At 50.9% G+C, this 12,470-nt stretch overlaps 1 long non-coding RNA gene across 1 annotated transcript; it reads right to left on the minus strand.

Annotated features, from left to right (window-relative positions):
* Positions 1–561: 561 nt before the first annotated feature.
* LOC138489827 (uncharacterized) lies at positions 562–3,404 on the minus strand. Its single transcript, XR_011274929.1, has 3 exons — positions 1,612–3,404; positions 1,417–1,505; positions 562–843 (listed from the first exon to the last, which is right to left on the minus strand). It is a non-coding gene; the product is annotated as an uncharacterized lncRNA (long non-coding RNA).
* Positions 3,405–12,470: the final 9,066 nt, after the last annotated feature.

Here is a 12,470-nt window from a genome sequence, read left to right on the forward strand (position 1 = left end):
TCGCAGTTCTCTGTTCAATTTATCACAAATAATGTTGTACCATTTCATTTATTTCTGTAAAAAAGGGTTAAACTGTGTTTAAAGGAAATTTCTATAACACAAAAATATCTGAAAACAGATAGCTAGTGTGTATTATTTCTCTCTTTCATTTTGCATGGGAAAAGGTTTAAATGTGGGTAGATTTTTAAACAGTGCAATTGTCATTTTAAAACAGATGTGTGCATGATTATATTCAGTATGGACAGTTGTGAGTGACTGTTTGTAGCATAGCTTGTTGGAGGTACATGAGCCAATGGGAAGAGAGACTCTCTGGACATAGTTCCATACCGTATATAAGGTAGTGGAAATTACCACAAAAATACCACAATAACCCATGGTGGCACACAACACTAACACTGAAAATGTGGTATCCCTAAAATGTAGGCCTGAGGTCTCTCTAGTGATGAAGAACAATCTAGATAAAAAACAAGGGATGTTGGATATTGGGGCCACAAATAAACCAACCACGCAAATTATCGCGCACATTATCTAAATAGGTCTGAATTCTGAAATAATGCAATGTATTATTGTTATGTGTGATCCAATATGAATACAGAGAGTGATTATTGCTAAAGGTATTTTGGCGGTAAGAAAATACCGCAAAGCCCCAAATATCCACAAAATACCCAACATATTTATTGGCAATTGCACATAAATGACAAAGGTTGAAATGTATAGCACATTCTTACTTTCAAGATTAAAGGTCCACAGTTGAAACCATCCTGTTGCGTTTCATGTGCGCAGTGTTCTACATTCCAGGAACAAGATGTTAGATTCTCTGGGAAGTGGCTCCTCAAAAAGTTTCTGTAAAGATAACACTACATTTTAACGCATATGCTAAGTAATTTCACACCATTTCATAATGGTTTCACCAAATAACCATGTCAGAGGTCCCCATGGATTTAAAAGCTTGCAGCATCACACTTCCTTTTTACTTATGAAACTCAGGATTTCATTTCAATTGAAGACATAATGAAAGCAGACTCTTCATGTCGCCAGACAATCTACACATGTGGTGTTATGATGGTAGTCCACATCCCAGACAAATCCTGAACAGAGGTGTCGAGTCTCCTCTATCTTCGGCCATGTCTACTATAGCACGAGAACTCCCAACACTTGAACGTGCGGTAAAAATCTGAAGATGGCTGCCAGAGGAAGGGCTTAGTTAGAGGGCAGTCATTGGCTGGGGGCAGTATGACCCAGAGCTCAGTCATTGGTTGTTAGGAGAAAGACAGTTCAGAAATTAAACTGAAACAGATTTTTTCTTTACCGAGGATTCCCAGCCTGGTGACGGGGAATATTCATGAGCATGTGAATCCATGCCAGAGAATGGTTTTACAACATAACCTACTTAACTTACAAATAATACTTACTTACCTCCAGTTTTGCAGAATCCTGCGACTGTGTTGACACTCTTCCCCCATTGGATCAATTAGAAGGAGGTTTCTGTCCTTCAAGGCAATAATCTGCACATTAAAATAAATGTATGTTAGGGATGCACACACCATACACACTAACTAGTGGAAACAAGTCCACCGCCCTAATTTGTTTAAGATTAAAAAGGAATTTTACCACAATCATCCAATGATTCCCAGTATTGTAGGGACATAATAGCTCATCACTGTTCTGCAGTGGAAACTGAAAATGGGAAAAAAAGAGTTACAGTTCATAATCGCATTACAGAAAATGTGCACATATTTTCTTGTTCCATTGCCACCCGAGCACAGCATGTGAAAGTGAAATACCTTTTTGTACGAGGCGTTTCTGTAGCGTCCGCCTAGTATACTGGTTGCTACACAGGAAGAGATGGCCTGGAACTTTACCTGTTTCACACTGAGTACATTAAAAAAGGTTTAAAATTCAGTTCCCTATCATGACCATCTCCATTTCAGCCATGTATTTTATGGTCAATAAAGTAACTTTTACAAATTACATCTTTTGGGCAATTCATTTTTAAAAAGGTGAAAGAAAGCCTCAAACTCCACTGTTATGCATTAAATCTCCAGTTCATTAAGTTGATCCTCTTTTATCACTGAAAACAATAGTATTCAAATATCAATGAGGCAATGGCTACAATATCAATAGAGACGCTGGCAAACCGGCGCTCCTGCTACTCCTCGTTTTATCGGCCGCTTTTGACCTTGTGGACCATAATACCCTCTGCCATCATCTCTCTATTGCAGCCAACTTCTCCCCCAAAGCCTGTGAATGGATCACCTCATTTCTACAGGAAAGGGCTATGAAAGTTCTCTCAGACTCAGCCTGTGCCTCAACAAGTCACATCACATGTGGAGTGCCGCAAGGCTCCTTCAACCTCTTCACGAGAACCCTTTTCAACCTTCTTGACTCCTTGGCCATCTCATACACGAATTATGCCGATGACACCCACGTGCTCATTCCCCTCACAGGTGATTACGAACTAGACAAGACCACCCTTAACTCCATCTATAGCACCATCCAAGCATGGATGGCAGAAAACTGGCTGTGTCTCAACAGCGACAAAACTGAGCTCCTGCTGATCGGCTCACCTACCATCTTGGCTAACCTTGACAAAAACGACTGCTCTTTCACTATCGACAATATACCCATAGCTGCGTCCCATACAGTCAAAACCCCGGGAGTCTACTTAGACTCCCATCTCACCATGAACAGGCAGGTCAACGCCATTGCCTCCTCATCCGCCTACTACGCTAAACTGCTCAATGCATCAAGACCTTACCTAACTACTCAGAATTGCCTCACCATTGCCAGGGCCACTATCGGCTCCAGACTGGACTATTGCAATGCGCTGCTCGGAGGAACTTCAGGCAAAAACATTGCCAAACTCCAAATTGTCCAGAACAATGCCCTTAGGGCCGCTACAGGATTCCCCAGAAAGGACCACATATCAGACCTCAGGAGACAAGTCTACTGGCTCCCCGTTAAACAGAGAATCATCTTCAAAATCCTATCCCTCACACACAAATGCCTACATGATCTGGCACCCCCCCTACCTGGCGCAGCGCGTAGCCATGCCCACTTCCGCTAGGCTGTCCAGACTAGCCTATACGAACATGATCACCAAACCCATAATACGCAGAGTACGTGCAGGCGGCTCCAGCTTCCCAGCCATCGCTGCTGCCCACTGGAATGCCCTACCCTCGCACATTAGGGGAATTGACTCCCACATAGCGTTCCGCAAAGCCATCAAAACAACGCTATTTGCCTAACTGCTGTCGTCAACTCCCAAGCAAGCTGTTACCTTGTATACTACTGTAACCTAACTTGAACACCCTAACTGTACTCTGTAACCTTGGAACAAGTTACTTACCTGTAACTGTTGTTCTCCAGCATGGGTCTGGCATGGATTCACATGCTCATGAATATTCCCCGTCGTCAGGCTGGGAATCCTCGGTAAAGAAAAAAACAGTATCAGTTTCGTTTCTGATCTGTCTTTCGTAGTAGTAACCAATCACTGATCTCTGCGTCATACTGACCACAGCCAATGACTGCCCTCTACCTAAGCCCCGCCTCTGGCAGCCATCTTCAGATTTGGTAGCACGTGAAGTGGCAGTATGACCAAGTGAAGAGCCGCAGAGGGGTAGGCGGGAGGGTTCGCATGTGAATCCATGCCAGACCCATGCTGGAGAACAACAGTTACAGATAAGTAACTTGTTCCTTCTCCAGCATGGGGTCTGGCATGGATTCACATGCTCATGAATAAAGAATACATAGCAGTACACACATGTCCAACCACGGGAGGTGGCAAAGGCTCAACATTAAGCATCACATCAAACTCAACATTAAGCAAATCTTACCTCCTCACCAGGCTCACCTTAGGCAAAGAGGTTGCGCAGCACTGCTTGGCCGACCCTGGACTCCTCCCTGGAATCCCGATCGACGCAGTAGAATTTCGTGAGGGTGTGCGTCGACCTCCACGTAGCAGCCCTGCAGATGTCCAGCAAGGGCACACCAGATAGGAACGCCGTGGTAGCTGCGATCGCTCTGGTGGGATGGGCTCTCGGACGGCCAGGCAGGGGTCGGTTTGCCAACCGATGACAGTACATGATACAGCCGGAGAGCCATCTGGAAATGGAAGCCTTCGAGAGAGCCTTCCCCTGATTGACCGGTCCAAAGTTCACAAAGAGTTGTGACGTCTTCCGAAAACCCTTCGTGCGGTCCACGTAGAACTTCAGCGCTCTAGCCACATCCAGCGAGTGCAAAGTCCTTTCAGCCGGCGACGAAGGCGACGGGAAGAAAACAGCAACACCAAGGATTCGTTGAGGTGGAACTCCGACAGCACCTTGGGCATGAAGGAGGGGTGCGTCCTGAGCACTACCCTCGTGTCGTGAAAAGTCAAGTACGGGGCCTTGCAGGAAAGGGCCTGGATCTCTCCCATCCATCGTGCGGAGGTGATGGCCACAAGAAACGCTGTTTTCCACGACAAGAACTTCAACGGAGCCGAGTGCAGAGGCTCGAACGGAGGTCCCATGAGCTTGGTCAGCACCACGTTGAGCTCCCACGCCGGGGCCGGAGCCTTCACCGGCGGGAACGATCTGAACAGTCCCTTCATGAACTCTTTCACCAGACGATGAGACCACAAAGACGTCCGCCCCGTGGTTCTGGTGTAACGGGAGATCGCAGCAAGATGAATCTTGATGGACGCGTGTGCCTGTCCAGCTTTGGCCAGCGTCAGTAGGTACGGCAGTACTTGGGGAGCCGTAATCCGCAGAGGGTTAATCTTCTGTGCGTGGCACCAGACAGAGAACCTCTTCCATTTGTGTCCGTAGCATTTAAGAGTTGAGGACGCCCTGGCCTTTGCAAGAACCTCTCTGCAGTCGGCCGGTATGTCGTATCCTCCAAACTCTAACGCTGCAGGAGCCAGGCCTGCAAGTTCAGCGACTTCTGGTCGTGATGGAGGATGGCGCCTCCTTCCCTGGAGAGAAGATCCGCGTCCACTGGCAGCTTGATTGACGGGGACGCTGACAAGGTCCGGGAACCATATCTGCCTCGGCCACGCAGGTGCGACGAGGATCATCCTGCACCGTGACCTCTTGAGCTGGTTGATGAGCCGGATCAGCAATGGCAATGGAGGGAACGCGTATAGAAACAGGCCCTCCCAGGGGAACGAGAAAGCATCGCCCATGCTCCTCGGCTGGGGAAACCTGCTGGCGAACCTCCGGCACTTGGAGTTCGTCGCCGTCGCGAACAGATCGATCTGGTGTGTGCCCCACCGTCGGAAGAGGCGGTCCACTAGATCCTGTCGTAGTTCCCACTCGTGGCACGAGCGCAGCACCCTGCTGAGTGAGTCGGCGATGGTGTTTTTTATCCCTGCCAGATGAAACGGCACCAGAAACATCCCTTGGGCGACGGCCCAATGCCACAGATCCTGCGCCTCCCTGGACAGGGCTGGGGACCTGGTTCCGCCCTGTTTCCTGATGTAGAACATGGTGGTGGTGTTGTCGGTGAAGATCCTCACCACCTTGCCCTGGAGGGACGGAAGGAAGGACCTGAGGGCCCAAAACACTGCACGGAGCTCCAGGACGTTGATATGGAGGGACTTCTCCGTCGGGAGCCAAAGGCCTCTCGCGTGCAGATTTTCGGTGTGCGCTCCCCACCCTTCCAGGGAGGCATCAGTGGTCACTGTCTCCTGGTGGCCGGGGGTCTGGAAGTCCATGCCCGCCGTCAGATGTGCGCGGGTGCCCCACCACCGGATCGCTCGTCGGAAACTCTCGTCGAGTGTGATCCTCTCCTCGAAGCTGCCCGTCGTCTGGATCCAGCGCGCGTCCAGGAACTCCTGCAACGGGCGCATCCGGAGCCTGCACAGGGGGATGAGGTAAATGCAAGAAGACATCATTCCGAGGAGGGACTTGATGGACCTCACTCTGGCCGCGTCCGCAAACAGCATCCGCTGCACCTTGCCCAGAATGGCCCTCGTCCTTTCCTCCGACGGAGAGGCCAGAAGCGACACTGTGTCGAGCTTTGCTCCCAGAAACAGTGCGTCTTGCGCGGGCACCAGGTGGGACTTGGCGTAGTTTAAGGAGAATCCCAGGTCCGTGAGAAGTTGGACGGTCCTTGCCGTGTGCTCCACGGCGAGCTCCCTCGTCTTGGCTCGGATGAGCCAGTCGTCCAGGTAGGGGTAGACGTGGATCCCCTCTCGGCGCAGCTGAGCCGCCACCGGTGCGAGGCACTTGGTGAACACCCTGGGTGCCGACCTTAGTCCGTAGGGAAGGGCTCTGAACTGATAGTGACGCCCTTGGACCACGAACCTGAGAAACTTTCGGTGTCCTTTTAGGATGGGAATATGGAAGTAGGCATCCTCCAAATCCAACGACGACAGGAAATCGCCCTCCTCCAGCTGACCAGGACGTGTTGGAGGGTGACCATCCGGAACTTCTGTGCCTTGATGAATTTGTTCAGTCGTCGTAGGTCCAGGATGGGACGCCATCCTCCCGTCTTCTTCTTCATGAGGAAGTATATTGAGTAAACTCCGGAGCCCCGAAGCCTCTTTGGGACGAGCTCGATGGCGCCCTTCCTGAGCATCGCCTTTACCTCCAAGAGAAGTTGAGGGACGTGATGTTCTTTCCTGGCCACAGGGGGGACGCGCGGGCACCTTTTTTGAAACTCGAGCGCGTGACCCTGGCTAGGGCGTCCAGCACCCAACGGTCGGTGGAGATGGACTCCCACACGCTGACGAAGCTCGCCAGCCGGCCTCCCACCGGGGTGCTTCGGTGGGGGCCCGACCCCACGGCCGGTTCAGTCCTGCTTCGACGAGGCTTTGCCGCCTTGACCTCCTTGGCGACGACGGCAGGGTCCGCCTGACTTGCCTCATCCCCTGTAAGCTTCCTGCGACGACGAACGGGCCGCTTGCCGGTAGGTGGAAAATCCACCGCCGGAACCTTTGGAGGCACCCTGTTTGCCTCCGCCGCTCCGAAAGGGCGGGCGCCGTTGCTGGAGAACCCCAAGAGCCCGGGCCGTCTCTGTCTGCCTTGATGGCTTGAAGGGAATCGTCCACTGTTTTCCCAAACAGGTTGTTTCCATCGAACGGCATGTCCAAGACTCTGGTCTGCACGTCTTGACGGAAGTCAGTAGCCTTGAGCCATCCACGCCGCCTAAGGCACACGCCGTTGCCCAACTGGCAAAATCCAGTGTCAGCGATGTCCGTCGCAATCGTAATGGCGTGGTCCGACGCCACCTCTCCTTCCTGCAAGATCTCTAGGGCATTTGCCCTCTTGTCGTCCGGTAGGAAGTCCAGCAGGGGGGCCAGTTTGTACCACAGCTCCCTGTCGTAGCGGGCTACGATAGCCAAGGCGTTGGCCGCCTTAATCGTCGTCGCTGCAGACGAGATGACCCTGCGTCCCATCGTATCCAATTTCTTTCCCTCGCCGTCTGAGGGGAAGTCGACGTAGAGGCTGCACCCCCCCCGCTTTCTTCCTGGCCGCCGCGGAGACGACGGAGTCCGGGGTCGGCTGTGCCCGGAGGCACACGGGGGCCGCGTCCGGGACCCGGTACTTCTTCTCGTACCGATCCCTTCTAGCCGGCGTCGTGGATGGGTTCTTGAGGAGGGCAAGGCCCTCATCCCAAATATCGTCCAGTAGAGGCACGGAGAGGACCGTCTTCCTCTTGGCCTCGTGCCGTTGATAAAGGAAACCTTCCTTCTTCTCTTCCGGGCAGAGCTGGAAGAGCTCGGATGCCCTGGCGATCATGGAGTGAAACAATCCAATCTTGTCGGGCGGGGAAGCCCGGGTGGGAGGTGACGACGGCAGATCCTCGTTGTAAACCTCGTCGTCCGTACCCGTCGCGGCCGTGTCAGTCCCCGTATCATCCCCACGAGTCGTGGACGGGGAGGAAGGCTGAACAGGGCGCGATGGCTGAAAAGGAGGTGGAGGATGAATCCTTCTTCTCTTAGGGGGAGGGCTCCCAGAAGGGCCTGGCTCCGGGTCCCCCGTCGGGAGCGGTTCCTCCGCTGGTGGTAACGGCAGTCTCGTCCTTATCTCCGAGCATAAGGACTGTATAGCCAACAAAATGGCTGCCGAGTTGTCTTGTGGCGCTGGTTGAGGGGAGTCCGACGGGCGGTTAGGGGCCCCGTCGGCACCCTCGCCGTTATCGTCGTCTCCTACGTCGGGATCCCTCCCGACGGGCTGGTCTTCTTCCACGCCAACGCCGTGGCTTAAGACTTCGATCAGCTCTTCCTCAGAGGTTGAGGCCGAATCCACGACGACCTCCTGCCCCCCCTTTTTCTTCTCCGTCGGAGGTTTCACGGGGGTCCTGTCGATGGGCATAAAAGAGGACTCCCTCCGCGGTGGCAGGGAGACTCTGAGCCCCGAGGTCGCCACCACTGGTGTAGCCTCCACAGGCTGAGCCAGGGCCGCCGCGACTGTCTCGATAGAGGCCTTGGCCGGATGGATTAAGGCTTTCACCACCTTAGGTGCGCTCACCGCCTTCTCCTTGGGGGGAGGGACACTGCCTAGCTCTCCCTCCGATGGGGCCTTCGAGCTCGACCAGGGCCTCTCCAGGAGCTTCGCCGGGTGCTCGGCCTTCCTCTTACCCGAACCAGAGCGTTGGCTCGTGGTTGATGGTGCCGGGGAGGATGCGCCCTGCCTGGCGCCCGTAGAGCCCGACCGTTCGGCGCTCCCGGTGCCAGCGGACTCGCGGTGCTTGGCCTTGTGTTGGACCCCCGTCGCCGGGGCGTCCACAAAGGTCTTAGAAGACCGCTCGGATTTCTTCTTCTTCTTCTCGCCTGACGGGCTCTTCCCTTCCAGCCAGTTGGCGAGACGTTGATGGCGGTCCTTCATGGTCCGCTCCGACATATTGCCGCAAAACGCACAGTCCTTCTCCACGTGAGTCTTGTCCTCATGTAGGCAGTAAAGACAAAAGGAGTGTTCGTCCTCCTTAAAGACATTCTGAAGCTGGCATCCAGGGCAGACCCTGAACAGCTTTCCGGGCGTCGAGCTTCCCTTCTCCTGGGCCATGTCCGAGATGGGCCTGAGAAACTTCTGGAGTCCTCCAAAAGCGTGACTCGACGAAATCTTCACCCTTGAGGGGCGTAGACGAATCCGACACGGGTCTCCGTTGATCGGATGAAGAAACGGTGGAGCTTGAGGCTCTTTTTGAGAAAAAACGTGAAAAAAATAGCACTAACGCTCGAGAGCAATAGCACGAGGATCCCAACACTTGAACGTGTGGTAAAAATCTGAAGATGGCTGCCAGAGGCGGGGCTTAGGTAGAGGGAAGTCATTGGCTGTGGTCAGTATGACACAGATCAGTGATTGGTTACTACTACGAAAGACAGATCAGAAACGAAACTGATACTGGTTTTTTCTTTACCGAGGATTCCCAGCCTGACGACGGGGAATATTCATGAGCATGTGAATCCATGAGCATGTGAATCCATGCCACACCCCATGCTGGAGAAGCTAAGTAACCACTGCGTGTTTTTCAATCTTGCCTACGTACACGTTCCTGTAACAAGCGCCTCAATGCCTTTGGGCTGCAGTGCACTCTACAAATGTAAAAAATAAATAAAGTCAAGATGGTTATTTAGGATTGCAAAAAAGTAACCTTTTGCATCTCAAGTTTGGCTTCACAATAACATTAATATTGCCTTGAATATAGCATTCACTCCTAATGAGGGGAGGGAGAGTAAATGGTTGGTAGCAGTGCACTACCTCGAGCACAGGAAGTCCTGTTACCAGCCATGTACTCAACCTCGACAATGGGGTGATACATATTCACAACCTGGGTTGTAATTATTATAATTATTTCTCTTCTGCAGCTGGGCTCCTCACGTATTGCGTGAGCTTACTCCCCATGAAAACTCTTACAAAATGAAAATGTAATGTACTTTTACGAATAACTTCATACAAGAAACAAAAAATTCAAAATGTTTTGCAATGTACGTACTCTAATGCGGGTTGTATTTTCAGTATCAGAACATGCCAATAGGCATCGGTAACCTATACAAAGATAGAGAAAATGTCATATTAAGTACCTATCACTTTTACAATATTTCACACAAACAAATATAGATGTGCACCGAAAGCTTAATTCACTTTCACCTTCTCTATTATGGCGCAAATAACACAAAAAATTATGATGAATAATGTTTATAACCTGACTATAATTAGACATCTTTTTTCATAATAATTTTACATCATGCATATGTCAATTTTTGTGTGCACCTATCGATTTGATGTTTTTTACCCTCATTCTTTTCGCAATCCAATTCCTTTAAAGTAGCAATGACCTCAGAATTCAATGAACATTTTAAAATCTAACACAAAATCATAACACAGAAAAGCAAAAACACACAACCTACCTCATCTGAAATCCATCCTCTGTTTTGTAATATATGTAGTGATGTATCCTAGATCTTGTGCGGCCCAACCATTGCTTCCAGACAAGGTGGGAAAGATGTACCACTGCAAGGCTTGTCTGAGAACGGAAAACAAAGGTATCGGGCCTATATGTTTTGCATTACCTTACTAAGGAACAAAAGAAACATCAGCACTTTGCATTTGATTGGCCATACAGTAACAGAACCAGCAAGTTGGGGCATTGGCAACCCCAATTAGCTAGAAAATGTAAACTCACCCCCTTCATGTTCTACACGTGTGCTAATCTCGGTTTCCAATGATTCTATCTAATCCTCTCCTGTCTGCATTTCCTCAGCTGTGTTGCTGTCCTCTGTATTACCTGGAACTTGCATATCCTGATGGTCTGAAGCTGGGCTATCCTGCTGAGTCACTTTGTCTCTAAGCAGCTTTATATGATTAATATTAATCATTTTCCTCAAGTCTTGTCCTTCCATTGTTTTTAGGTACACTTTCTTTCCCTCCAAAGACCTAATTATGTAAGGTCCAAGGCACTTAGTTTCCAGTACACCACCTTTGCGACTTTTATTCCTGGCGTTCAATAAAAGTACCTTGTCACCAACGTTCACAGACATATTTCTGCTTCTCTTTAAAACTCTTTTCTTATAAGTGTCCTGTTGAATACGTTGGGCGACAGCAACATTCTCTGCTACTCTTGCTCTAGTTTCCTTTCTTTTTACACCTTGCTCTTCTTTGCCTTTAACATAATCACTCTCTTCTGCCATTAAAATCTGATCCAGCTTAAAATAAGGAACAAGTTACTTACCTGTAACTGTTGTTCTCCAGCATGGGTCTGGCATGGATTCACATGCTCATGAATATTCCCCGTCGTCAGGCTGGGAATCCTCGGTAAAGAAAAAACCAGTATCAGTTTCGTTTCTGATCTGTCTTTCGTAGTAGTAACCAATCACTGGTCTCTGCATCATACTGAGCACAGCCAATGACTGCCCTCTACCTAAGCCCCGCCTCTGGCAGCCATCTTCAGATTTGGAAGCACGTGAAGTGGCAGTATGACCAAGTGAAGAGCCGCAGAGGGGTAGGCGGGAGGGTTCGCATGTGAATCCATGCCAGACCCATGCTGGAGAACAACAGTTACAGGTAAGTAACTTGTTCCTTCTCCAGCATCGGGTCTGGCATGGATTCACATGCTCATGAATAAAGAATACATAGCAGTACACACATGCACAACCACGGGAGGTGGCAAAGGCTCAACATTAAGCATTACATCAAACTCAACATTAAGCATCTTACCTCCTCACCAGGCTCACCTCAGGCGAACAGGTTGCGCAGCACTGCTTGGCCGACCCTGGACTCCTCCCTGGAATCCCGATCGACGCAGTAGAATTTCGTGAAGGTGTGCGTCGACCTCCACGTAGCAGCCCTGCATATGTCCAGCAGGGGCACACCAGATAGGAACGCCGTGGTAGCTGCGATCGCTCTGGTGGAATGGGCTCTCGGACGGCCAGGCAGCGGTCGGTTTGCCAACCGGTGACAGTACATGATACAGCCGGAGAGCCATCTGGAAATGGAAGCCTTCGAGAGAGCCTTCCCCTGATTGACAGGTCCAAAGTTTACAAAGAGTTGTGACGTCTTCCGAAAACACTTCGTGCGGTCCACGTAGAACTTCAGCGCTCTAGCCACATCCAGCGAGTGCAAAGTCCTCTCAGCCGGCGACGAAGGCGACGGGAAGAACACAGGCAACACCAAGGGTTTGTTGAGATGGAAGTCCGACGGTACCTTGGGCATGAAGGAGGGGTGCGTCCTGAGCACTACCCTCATGTCGTGGAAAGTCAAGTACGGGGCCTTGCAGGAAAGGGCCTGGATCTCTCCCACTCGTCGTGCGGAGGTGATGGCCACAAGAAAAGCTGTTTTCCACGACAGAAACTTCAACGGGGCCGAGTGTAGAGGCTCGAACGGAGGTCCCATGAGCTTGGTCAGCACCACGTTGAGCTCCCACGCCGGGGCCGGAGCCTTCACCGGCGGGAACGATCTGAATAGTCCCTTCATGAACTCTTTCACCAGACGATGAGACCACAAGGACGTCCGCCCCGTGGTTCTGGTGTATCGGGAGATCGCAGC

This window comes from Ambystoma mexicanum, chromosome 9 (genome assembly GCF_040938575.1).
Source record: "Ambystoma mexicanum isolate Mex_15411 chromosome 9, UKY_AmexF1_1, whole genome shotgun sequence".
NCBI lineage: Eukaryota > Metazoa > Chordata > Amphibia > Caudata > Ambystomatidae > Ambystoma > Ambystoma mexicanum.